Here is a 13,681-nt window from a genome sequence, read left to right as displayed (position 1 = left end):
CATCCTCCCAGCACTTCCCATCCACCTCCATCCTCCCAGCACTTCCCAGCCTCCCCATCCTCCCAGCACTTCCCAGCCTCCCCAATCCTCCCAGCACTTCCCAGCCTCCCCATCCTCCCAGCACTTCCCAGCCTCCCCAATCCTCCCAGCACTTCCCAGCCTTCCCCATCCTCCCAGCACTTCCCATCCACCTCCATCCTCCCAGCACTTCCCAGCCTCCCCATCCTCCCTTCACTTCCCATCCACCTCCATCCTCCCAGCACTTCCCATCCACCTCCATCCTCCCAGCACTTCCCAGCCTTTCCCATGCTCCCAGCACTTCCCATCCACCTCCAGCCTCCCAGCACTTCCCAGCCTTCCCCATCCTCCCAGCACTTCCCAGCCTCCCCCATCCTCCCAGCACTTCCCAGCCTTCCCCATGCTCCCAGCACTTCCCATCCACCTCCAGCCTCCCAGCACTTCCCAGCCTTCCCCATCCTCCCAGCACTGCCCAACCTCCCCCAATCCTCCCAGCACTGCCCAACCTCCCCCATCCTTCCAGCACTTCCCAGCCTTCCCCATCCTCCCAGCACTGCCCAACCTCCCCCATCCTCCCAGCACTGCCCAACCTCCCCCAATCCTCCCAGCACTGCCCAGCCTCTGGTGACCACTACTCTCCTCTCCCCTCTGTGAGATCAACTTACTGATCTCCCACATGTGGGAGAGATGAGCAGCCTTTATCTTTCTGTTTCCTGACTTGTTTCAGCAAACAGAAGGTCCTCTGTGCTCATCCCAGTCTCTGCAGCTGACAGGGCTCCACCTTTGTGATGTGCTCCACTGTATGGACCAGGCCTTTTAGTTCATCCACCTGCTGAGGGCACTCGGCTTGTTCCCACGTCTTGGCTACTGTGATGCTGCCACAGCAAACGTGGGCGCACATGGCTCCCTTTCCTCGGGTGCACACTAGCGGTGCGGCTGATCCCTGGCTCATGTGGCTGTTCCATCTTTGGTCTTTTGCAGAAGCTCCATACTGCTAATGGGAGCTCCCTCTACCCGCACTGTGCACAGTTCCCTTTTCCCCACACCCCACCAGGATTGCTTAGCTTCTGTCTTTTTGATAATAGCCCTTCTAAGAGGCGTGAGGTGATGCTGGGCTGTGGTCATGACCACACTGCCCGACAATAGTGAGAGTGAGCCGTTTCTACATCCTCACGGGCCATGTGAATTCCTCCATGTGAAATATCTGCAGACCCCTGCCCATTTGTCTTCCTTCCTTTTTGTTTTGTTTTGTTGCTTGAGTTCCTTTTATATTCTGGATATGGATCCCTTGTCAGATAAATATTCTGTGAACATTGACCTCTGTCCGTAGGTCGTCTCTTGGCTCTGCCATTGCTCCCTTCCCTGTGCAGGAGCTTTTGAGTTTGCTGTGACCTGTCTGTCCACGCCCCTCTCACTGCCTGCTCTTTCAGGCTTTGCATTCAATCTTTACACAGACCAACGTCCTGAACCATTCCCTCCATGCTCTCGTCCAGCAGTTTCAGAGTTTTAGGTCCTACACTTAGAACTTCAAGCCATTTACATCTATTTTTTGAGATGGTAAGAGAAGGGCCCAGCTTCATTCTTCTACATACAGACATTCAGTTTCTCAGCACTGGGAATGTCTTCAATCTAGTTGGTCTATGAAAACACATCCATTAACCTCACAATCCCCCCAAATATGAAATACATACTTCTGTTTGTTTTCTGAAGGTTTTCATGAAACTTTCATCTAGCTACTCTCTCTCCAATATACATGACAAGCTCAGCTTTAAGACAATTCTTCTGCTTCACTACAGGAAAGTAGTATTCTGATATTGAGCCTACAAGTCCGCGGGGGTGCAGGTGTACAATCGGAGCCTTGTGACAGACTTTGATCTGCTGGCCGGTCCAGACAGCCACTCACTGTTGGGACCAACCAATCTCATTTCCTAAGTGTTCAGGTGGGTCCTACTTACTAAACAGCTGATGCAACACCCCACACACCCAGTGCTGGGTACTCTCTCTCCATTTGAGTTTGCAATGGTTTCCATACTGGCCCCCCTCCATCTGCATAAGCTAAGTTTAAACCTAAGATGCTCTGCACTGTAGGCACTTTCCAGATCAGCTCATTCTTAACTGACTGTGCAGAAGCCAATTTCAGTCACACCCGCCAGGTGCCCCAAGCCCTCTGAGCCCACACTGGCCCCATACCTGAGCCCTGCCCTGCGAAGCAGCCCAGCCTGAGCTTGTCACTACACAGTGGATTCCGCTTAGGATGTTTTAAAACACTATTGGCACCGTCAGAAATGTGCTCCTGCCTTCTTCCCCCTGTGTTTCAGTCAAGTTCCCCTCACTATGCTGATTCCCCAGTTCCTTCCTCCAACCTTGCCCTCCTGGGGAGATGGTTCTAGAAGCTCAAATGCCGGTCTTACTGCAAATCAGGGGTGAGCAATGGGGACCAAAATCTCTACGAGAAGAGGGGTGCGTTCCCGTGGACACCCACTCTCAGACGCACCCTTCTCAGGCCTCCTGGGCGTCCATGTGACCAGAAGCTACCTGGAACAGGGGCTCCTTCCTCCCTAGGAATCTGTCCCCCAACAGTGCGAGGGCAGGGCCTGTCTAGGTCCTGAGGTGCCAGTGCCAGGGGAAGTGCATTCCCAGCTAGAGACCAGCAGAGGGGCAAACAGAGCTGCTGACCTTTGAATACCTCCCAGAATAGCATTTGGAATTTTAAATAGCAGCTTAATTTATAAATCTGGACCATAAATTCTAAAACACAGACCTCTCTCCATTCAAATCAAGTGAAATTTCCTTCTGGGGCAATACTTATTAAACTACAGCATTAAACGAAATTCAAAAGCATGTTTGTATTAAAAAAAAAAATCCTTGTTCCAACCAGAGTTATGGAAAAATAAAAGGCCATTGGGAGAGACATGTTATGTGCTGATACCAGAAAGGACCCATTGGAAACCGAGCCTCAGACGGGAGGATAGCTGTATCCACTGCAGAAGCCACTGCAGTCCCCAGGTGGACCTGCGTCTCCCGGCTCTCAGCTCAGCACTTCCCTGGGCCCATGGGATTGATGACTTCTGTCCTGGACCCACTGTGTACCTGCAGCTCTCCTCTCCCTGCCCACAGCCTCTCCCCTGCGGGTCACCTCTGTGGTTCCGGGACATTATTAGCCCCCCCATTCCTCCTTACAACTGATCCCCACTGCCTGCCCTGTGCCCAGCCCCACTCAGGGCTCTCCAGTCATAAACACTGGGCCCTTGCAATTACTGCCATTTTATTCTGTGGTTTGTTTGTTTACTTACTGCCCAAATTTTCAAGCATTCTCTCTCCTTCATGTTGCTTTCTTGCCAAGAGCTTCTAGCCTTCATAGTTCTTTCTCATAACTTCCTAAAAACTGCATTCTTAAAAAATACTTCTGGGACAGTACTGTAATCCCAGCACTCTAGGAGACCAACAGGAAGGGATCCCTTGAGTTCAGGAGTTTGAGACCAGCCTAAGCAAGCATGAGATCCCATGTCTACTGAAAATAGAACAATTAGTGGGGCATGGTGATGGACACCTGTAGTCCCAGTTAATCGGGAGGCTGAGACAAGAAGATGCTTTGAGCTCAGGAGTTCAAGGTTGCTGTGAGCTATGATGACTTCACAGGCCTCTAGCCTGGGGCAACAAAGCATAACTGGGTCTCAAACAAACAAACAATAACAAAAAACAAACTACTTCTCAATGTTAAATCTAATTGAGTTCCCTCAGTTCACAGGGGTTTTTCTGTAGGATTTGACCTTCCTCAGTAACACCCTTGAGGTCTGGACCTTTCCCCACTGTCCTCTTTCTGGTCTCTCTGCTTTCTGAACCCACCATGCCATCCCCTTGTCCCCTCTCTACGTGACCCCAATTCCCACTGTCCACATGTCCTGACCACTGGCTGAGCAGCAGCTCACTCAGACCCTGACTACTCCACTGATCAGCACGGTGAGATGAGAAATTTCACAGACAACGCACAGCAGGATAAGCTCGGCCCAGGGTCACCCGAGTGCAGGCTGGGAGCCTAAGTCCCTTCCGCCTGGCCTGTGGTCTCCACACCGCACCCTGGGGCCAACTTGTCCCCAGCCCTGTCTGGCTCCGCTTGTGGACTTATTCACACACACCCCACTGGCTCCATCACAGAAAGCTCCCTTCTCCTCTTCCTTTCCTCAGGAACAGCCTTTTCTCTTTTTCTGTTTCTCAAAAATGTGCATACTCTTCAAAATCAAGTTAAATATTGCCTTCATACAAATTTCCTGAATCTTGAAATAAAACGCATGGTTTCTTCCCTGAATTCTTGGCTACTCTGCCCTTTGACACACTCTCATTTGCTAAATATACATTATTTATGTTCCTCACCTCCCTACCATACTGCAGGAAGGCCGGACTCGGCGCCATGTTCTTTAATTCCCTGTGACACCTCCCATAGAGTGAAAACTCAGTTTTCTTTAAATGGATGACTCAAGACAATGGAGCCGGAATTCCTCACTCTTCTCTAAGACCCTCTCTACTCTTAGAGAATCATATATAATTTAGTTTTATTACCCTTTAAAGAGCATAAAATAAGCTCACACATAGATATAAACTAAACTAACCACACACACAGAATAATTATGAAGTCAATAAAACATCCTGCAATCTTAAGAACACATGTCGATAACCTTGCAGAGAGGGGGGCGGGAGCGATCCGTGGAGCACAATCGGAAGAGGCAGTTAATATGCCAGGCAGCTCTGAGCAGGTTGGTAATGTGATTTAGCTGTCTTAACTGTGTTGAGTGATTACCTCCACTGATCAAGGAGTAGAATGATGAAAAAAACAAAATTGCTGCTCTCACATTCGATTTCCCTGCGTCCCTGTGACGACAGCTCACTGTGCGTGCGCGGCCACCGCTCCTGGTCTGCCAGGCGGGCCCGTTTCCCACAGTTCCCCCGTTAGCACAGGCGGGTTTGTGCTTCCTCACCACATGCCCTTATTTGGAAAACTATACATTTCAGGGCCACAGGCAATGGTGATATTAAGAATGATCACAAAATGCACATCAGAAATACTCTGCCTAGAAAATCCTGGCATGAGACTCCTGCCACAAGCCCATCTCGGGGACCCACGGGCCCTGGCACCAAGATCTGGGTCCCCAAGATGAGACTATAATGCAAGTGGCCATTTCAGGTTGTCACGCTGCTGTGAAGATGGCACAAGGAGACTGTAATGGAAGTGGCCTTTCCTGCTGTAAAGATGGCACCGGGAGCTCTGTGAGAACACCTGGGGTCACACGCAGGATCCCGCGCCTGCCCCCTCCTCGGGAGCTCTGTGAGAACACCTGGGGTCACACGCAGCATCCCGCGCCTGCCCCCTCCTTGGGAGCTCTGTGAGAACACCTGGGGGTCACACGCAGGAGCCCATGCCTGCCCCCTCCTTGGGAGCTCTGTGAGAACACCTGGGGGTCACACGCAGGAGCCCATGCCTGCCCCCTCCTCGGGAGCTCTGTGAGAACACCTGGGGGTCACATGCAGGCGCCCACACTTGCCCCCTCCTCGGGAGCTCTGTGAGAACACCTGCGGGTCACATGCAGGAGCCCGCACCTGCCCCCTCCTCCGCTCTGTCCCTGTGCCTGCATCCGCTAATGTCTTTCATAAAGGCCAATCACGTAAGCTTTCTGGTCTTCAGTTTCTTTATATGTAAAGTGGAAATAACAGTGATATCATTTTTATAAACAGACAACAAGATAATTTCTTTTAGTTGAAATTAGCCACTGCATTTAAAATTACTTCATACATCATGGAGACAGCACAGACATTGCTGGTGATCTGTCTTCCACAGTGACATCCTTAGTGTCTTTTTCCAAAATCTTGTTTGGAGGTATCTTTATGTGTATGAATGTGAAATAATACATCAACTTAAAGATTAATTTTGACTTGGATTCACCAAATCTTGGAAGCCATAGATCTCATCGTATAAGCATGTATGCTAAATACTAAATATGAAATACACACTCCCCTCAACAATTATGCCTGTAAGTACCTGACATGAGGATATTCAATTTTTAAAAGAGAAACTGAGTCAATTATCAATATGGTCCATGTTCATGATATAAGAATTAGGGAGGTGAAAATGACAAGACTAAAATCAAACCACCCCATCCCCCCGTACGGCCGTGTTTTCACACAAACACTGGATGTTGAAGAAGTAAGATGATTAAATGATATGATTAAACCATTTAAAGGCTGTTGCTCTGTTTTTGCGTTTTATCTCCTAAAGACAATTTTATTTTTAACTTTAATGATAATTAACTTTTCTGAACTGTGTACTATAAAAACTGCTATTTAAAGGTACCTGGAACTAACTTGGAAGCTACTTTGCACATTTCAATGCTCAGTTTAGATTATCCAAGAACTTTTACCAACAGAGCTGAAAAACTGATTTCTTTTTCCTAAATACCATGAAGAAAAAGAAGTTAAATAGATCAATGTTTCCAGTCATCATCTCTGAGATTGTGGAGAGAAGCAAATGCCTTACTTTGGAAGATCCTCACTGATTATGTTACGTGCAGAACCGGAAGACTGTTGTTTTGGAGAAGATTAACTCCAGGCCTGACTCAGAGCTATCAAAATGATGTCACGGCCATGACCACACTGTGTCTCTGAGAAGTGGGGACACATGAGTGTAGGTGACCCATCAGAGGGACCCTAGATTTACAGTGGTTCTTCCAAGAGGCACTTGGGCCCCTGGGGATCCCTTCCTGTCCCCTACACAGGTCAGCCCTGTCATCTAGCTATAGGGCCAGACCTGGGAGCAGGGAAACGGGTCTGGGTCACCCCTGCAAACCATCCAGGACGCTGAACCACAGCATGTTTTCCGTCTCTTCTTACAGAAGATTGAAATGTGGCAGCATGGACCATGATGGCCCAGGAAATGTATTGCAAAAAAGAATCTTAGAATCCAGACAACGTCAAAAGTCCCCAAATACACTTGTTACTCCTAGAAAAATGCCAGCTGATTAAATACTACGTGTCACATCTCGGTTGTTCTCGAATAATTTTGTTCACGAGTATGAGAGTTACTGCCTAAAGGTGAGGCAATCCCTCCTCTGTACTCCAGTTCCCAGTCTCATTCACACTCACTCAGAACAATGTGGAACACTCAAAATGAACAGGACAAGGTAAACAGTGTATAATTACATTTATGCAACCAGATGCTTTGCTGCACCAAGCAAAGGGGAATCATAGGGGAGGACTTTAAAATCAGCCTAAAATAAACTATATCAAGGAAAGTTCACGACTTCCCAGAAGGGAAGAAAACCCTGTCGGGCGTATGGTCCACAAGCTGCCTTTGCTCCCGAACCCAGGTCCTGACCCACCTGTGACAAGCAGCGTCTTGAAAACTGACCTTGCTCCATGGCTGCACCTTAAATCACTCCAATTTTTTTCATTAATAAAAATTACGGAGCTACAGACAACATATTGGGGCATAATTCTGATGAGTGCCTTAATATTTTCTCTAGAAATGGAATACTGGGTGAAATGTCATGAACCCGAGCTGTCCAATAGGGTCACCATTAGCCACATGTGGCCATTTAATGCTAAATAAATTAAAATTAAATACTATGAAACTAGCTCCTCCTGCACACAGCCCCATCTCAGGGGGCTGTAGGACAATGCTGCCTCGACTTGGTGACGGTGTCACGCTTTCACCCCACAGCCAGGGTTCCCAGCTGGGTGATTTTTGCCCCTGGGGACATCTAGCACATCTGCAGTTACTTTGGTTGTCACAATTAGGGCTGAGGGGCAGTGGGGGCCAGGGCCCTGTCCAACACCCTGCAGTGACAGGGAGGTCCAGCCACGAAAGGCCACCCGCCCAGAGTCCACAGTGCCAGGCGGGAAGGGGAAGACCCCGCCTCTCGGACCTGCCTCATTGACCACCACGACACAGAAAAAGGGGCCAGTGTTTACTATTGGGGTGACTGGGCTACCACAGGGCTCCTTCCTGTCACTACGCATCCTCCCACTCTAGTTTACCATGGACCATTCACAATGATAAGCCTGGAGCTTTGTCAGCTTCTGCTGAAATGGTCACAGGGTTTTGATCCAAACTTTTGATGTAAAATTCACATTGACTGATCTTTCCCTTTTGAACAAACATTATATTCATTCCTAAAATGAAAATGGATCATAATATATTTTTCACTTAATACACTGTTGGATTTTTATTTTTTCTTAATTTTTTTAGTCCATGGAGAGAAACAGATTCCTTTGTTGTGTGTTTTGTCAGATTTTGCAATCAGGCTTACGCTGGCTTTAAGGGGTAAAGGGAATTAGGGTGAAGACACTGTATTCTCTGGGAACATAGGAGGGGCAGTGGCTACGTCTTGAACGTTTAGAGTAACTTCCTTTATAGACGTCCAGTAAATGCAGACACTCCCCATCTGTAGTGTCACTTTCCATGGCTTCATCTAAACTTCAGTCCAAAAATATTAATAGAAATTGAAGAAATACATAATTCATAACTGCTAAATGAGAAGTCATTCTGAATAGTATGATGAAACCTGGAACCTTCCTGCTCCATCCTGTCCCAGATGTAAGTCTTCCCATCGCCCAGTGTTTCCAAACTGTGGAAGTCACCAGCCCATCCTTCACTTAGTGGCCAACCCAGCTATAGACTGACCCTTGGGATTTTGCAGTTAGTCACCCTAACTTTAGTTAATGGCCCCAAAGTGCAGGAGCGGCTCCCTACACTCCCTCCTCTTCCCCTCCCTCCTCCAGTGCGGGCTGGAGGGGATGGGTGAGTGCCGTGCAGGAGCTCTGAGCAGGACGCTGCGTTCACAGCACATTGCTATGATCACTCTCTGCTGTCGTCACCGCTCCTGTCTATAAAGTAACGTCATCACCAGTGTGAATGAACAGGATGAACATGGTATATGCGGGTCTGATACAGGTTCAGTGCACTTCCTCCAGAAGGCTTGGGACCAGAAGTGTTTTAGATTTCATGTTTTTTCCAGATTTTAAAATATTTACATGCCATAGTGGCAGTCTTGGCATCCCTAGGCACCTTGTGCATGTAGCCAGAAGGTAAATTTACTTTCCCCTTGGTGACCCTGAATTAACTACGTTTTCATGGTGACTGTCAAGGGAGGCCAGGTATGGAATTTTCCACTGTGGTGACACGCTGCCACTCAAAAGCATTAGATGGGGGTATTGGGGGCTTCAGATGTTGGGATTGGGGGTGCTGAACCTCCTCCCCTCCCCCCTACCCTTTCCCCCTCCTCCCCTTCTGTCCCCCAACTCTGGGCTCCTGGCCCTGCCTGGGTTGGGGAAACTTCCTCCAGTGGCGCAGGATGACAAGTGACCCGGCTGAGAACAAGGCTCTGGGTGGCAGCGCTCTCAGCAGCATTCAAATGTAAGTTGCAAAAGGGCAAATGAGTCACCATTTTAAACTGGGAGATTTGCTTTATTTCAGCCTAATTTGGCTCGCCTTTCTTGAGTTCCAATGCACTTCACTGCACTCTTTTCTTCTGTTATCTACACTGTGATTTTTATTCCTTTTTCCTCATATTAGTCCCACGTTATTGATTTTGTCTTTTCTGAATGCCTGCACCACTTACAGCCTTTCCTACTCAGGATCACTGAAGTGGAAGGAACACATCATCCAGGCCCTTCATATCACAAACACGGAAATTGATGGTTCAGAGCAGGCTGATAATTTGCTCAAGATCTCAGAACTGCCGTGCGCCTCTCAGGCCTGACAGTCTGCTTCCCGGATCTGCAGTCTCGTGTCAGTAATAACCTGCATCCTGTTTATTACTGTGTGATGTTCAAGGATAATATCGATATCCACATCGCCAAGCAATTTTACACTTTAAATATAATGTGTGCAGATACACGCAGATGTGGATATCTGCAATCTGAGAGCAATACACGGAGTTCTGTGAAGTAAGCAGGCTGGGACCCTGAAGGAAAAGGGGTTTCAGCAACACTGTGTTGCCCACACGGCCGGCACTCTGTGCCCGTGCCTCCTGCCTCCCCACACACCAAGTTTCCAGTCTGCAATGGTGGAGGCCACACCAACAGCCACCACCTTGAGAGTCTGCTCAGCCTCCTTCTTCTAGTCACGTGTGTGAGGACCCATAAAGACACCTGAAGCAAGCGTGGACACAGTTGGAGTCGCAGGCCTGCTACTCCATAGCCGACTTCCAGAGAAGCTCCACGTGGCTGCTCCGCCCCTTCCTCTGCACCCCCGGCTAGCTCCGCCCCTTCCTCTGCACCCCCGGCTAGCTCCGCCCCTTCCTCTGCACCCCCGGCTCGCTCCGCCCCTTCCTCTGCACCCCCGGCTCGCTCCGCCCCTTCCTCTGCACCCCCGGCTCGCTCCGCCCCTTCCTCTGCACCCCCGGCTCGCACCCTCTTCTCTCTTTCTGTGATGCTCAAGTCCTGTCAGGGGAAACATTCTACCGTACAGAGGCCAGATCACTTTTCAGCCAGGAATTGCATTATCATGAGGAATCAGGATCCCACCAGGGCACACCCTCTGCTGAGAGACGATAAGGAAAACACAACTTCTTTCCTTTTCACTGGTGACAAGGATTCACTACCAAAGTCTGACGCTGACTTCATTCAGGAGGACATCCTTGGGGAGGCTTGGGGGGCAGAGACAGGTGAGATCCAGGTTCTGTGGGGCGGGAGGGGCCTGTCCCTTCTGCCACCCACAGGCAGCATAGAGACAGGCCATGTCCTCCAAGCCCTATGGTCAGCACAGCTCAGAAGGAGGCATGTAGCCCTGCCTCCTGGCACTTTCATCATTTCTAGGTGAAGAACCAAGCTTCCCACACTCTTTCTCAGTGTACTTAACTCCCCAGATCTTGAAAAGTCTCGTGCCCATGTGAAAACACACAGCTAGACCCAAACCCACACAGGTCAGCGGCAGAGTCCAGAGGCCCTGACATGCAAATCTCTCTGGGGTTTACACATTTTCTTCATAACTGGCCATGTACAAATTGAATGGCCTCCCCTTCCTCTCTCACCTTGTGGCTCCTGGGAAAATGGAACAAACATACCAGGAGGGAATCAGGCCTGTGAGACATTGAGCCCCTCAGCAAACAGACTACAGGTACGTGGTCAGGCCCTCACTTCTCTCTCAGACAGAATTCTGACCCCTTGAAATCTCCTTCTATGCCCAAGCTCCTGGAGAGGAGTCTCCTCCCTGCCTGGCTCCCAGAGCGACTCCTGGATCACAGACACACATAGCCTCCAGTGTCTGGCACACTGTACCCTGCAGGGTCCCATGGACCCCACATCCACCCCCGGGTCCCATGGACCCCACATCCACATCTAACTACAACTCAAGAAGCTACATGTTGGTTTCTGCACCTGCTGTTTTCCCAGGACTTGTGCAGGGTCAGTGATGGTCTCCTCCTGGCCGGTCTTAAGGTTCCCAAAGTCCAGTTCCCACCTGCAGGACGTCCAGCACACTGCTGAGCAAACATGCCAAGCCAGCTCCTCCCCACTGCCTGTGACCTGCAGAGCTGATCCCCCCACCCTCTGGGGCCCCTCTCCTCATCCCAGCCAGACCCAGGAGTCTCCATGTGGCAGCTCCTGGCTGTCTGTGTCATTAAGTGTCAGGCCTACTGCCTTGCAGAACATTCCAGCACCTTCCCAGTGGACCTCCCTGCCACCAAATTTTCTGCCATACAGAAATGAAAGGCATATTTCTGAAGTTCAGGACTCACCATAGTAACACAACCTCCATAATCCCTGCAATGATTATCGTCACTGCTCTCAGCTTAAATGTCAAGTTCCTTAATGTGGGACTCAAGATTTTTTCTTTTCCTTTTTTTTTTTTTGGCCAGGGCTGGGCTTGAACCCACCAACTCCAGCATATGGGGCCAGCACCCTACTCCTTTGAGCCACAGGCGCCACCCTGGGACTCAGGATTTTTCACGCATTATCTGTGCTCATTTGAGCAGCCCTGACTTTCTCAGGAATGAACACCTGAGTTTGCTGCCTTCTGTGTCACTAGACTTTTCAGGAAGGTGGCTGCTGGAAGACCCAGTCTACCTCCCTTCCTCTGGCAGTTCATTTGGGCTATTGTTAGATACTTTCTCCAAAAAAATAAATCTCAAATTCAGCAATACAGAGAGGCCAAAAATAAAAGGATGGAAAAAGGAATGCCAGACAAACTTTAAGGACAACAACAAGAACACAGGAAGAAAATCGCTTGATGCAAAGAAACACATAATGACCGTAAAGATCAACCCTGTAGGAGAGATACCAATCCTAATGTATTCACAGCAAAAAGCACACTTTAAATGTATTTAAACTTAAAATAAGAAAGAGAAAAACCTATAATTATATCTGGGGATTTCAACCCCCCCCCCCAGATCCTGTAGGTGACAGAGAACTACAGGATGAAATGAAGGAACACAGTGTCAGTGCCCTGTCAGCCCACGGCCCCTGACCACACAGGCAGAACGCACTCAGCAGCCACAGCCGAGTACTAGAAATCCCAGGTCCTGTGCCCAAACCAAGCCTCAACCAATAGGAAAGAATTGGTATCACACAGGGTTCTCTGTCTATAACGGAACAGAAGAATCAAGACTAGGAAAACAACAGGAAAATCTCAAACACTTGGAAATTAAGATGCACTTCTGAATGAGCAATGGCTCTAAAGAGAAATCTCAACGTAAATAAAAATATATAAAAATGAATGAAAATAAAACATAAAAAATATATGAAATGCAGCTAAAGCTGTGCTGTGAGGGAAATTGATAGCACTAAAATGTTTATATGAAAGTGGAGGAAAAAATAGGAAAGTTCTCAAATCAGTAAGTTCTGCCTCAGAAACTAGGAAATGTTGGCAAATAAATCTAAAGCAAGTGTGGGTAAGAAAATCATGATGCTAAGAGGAGCAGAAACCAATAGAATTGAAAACAGACAAACAACCAATACCACTGATAAACCAATAACTGATGATTTGAAAAAATTAATAAAACCCATAAGTCTGTAACACAGCTGCCAAAACGCAAAAGGGAAGACACAAGTCATCAGGAATGAACAGAAGGGCATCCTGACTAACTCGTAGCTTTACAAGAACAAGGGTCCATGGCCGCAAGCTCAGACCCAGGAATTAGCAGCTTAGAAGGATCAACACTCCAAAAATGACAAGGGAACCAACTCAATCAAGGTAGAATAGATTATGTGAGCAATCTGATAATTATTGGAAAAATTAAATTTAGAATGTAAAACCTCCTATAAAGGAGATCTTCAGTCATGAATGGTTTTACTGGAAAATACTACCAAACATTTGAAAAAGGAATTAGCCACAAATTTACAAAAATAGCTTCCAGAAATTTTTAGTGAAGGGTTCATTTCCCAGTGGATGCTGTGAATCCTCATGGCCTCTGTCAACTCTGGAAGAGAAGCACAGGAACAGGGACTGTGCACCGATATTGCTCACAATTATAGAGGCAAAAACCTGCAGCAAAATGGTAAGAATTATGCACCACGGCCAAGTGGGATTATTCAGATATGCAAGGCTGGTCCGATAATTGAAAACTCAACCAACATAGTGCAGCACGTCAGCAGAGTGAAAAGAAGAGAAATCACATGACTGATCACATAAATAGATGCAGAGCCATGAGAAATCCCACGAGTGATCATATAAATA

This window comes from Otolemur garnettii, unplaced genomic scaffold (assembly GCF_000181295.1).
Source record: "Otolemur garnettii isolate 467f Iridium unplaced genomic scaffold, OtoGar3 scaffold00027, whole genome shotgun sequence".
Lineage (NCBI taxonomy): Eukaryota > Metazoa > Chordata > Mammalia > Primates > Galagidae > Otolemur > Otolemur garnettii.
This window is presented reverse-complemented; position numbering follows the sequence as displayed.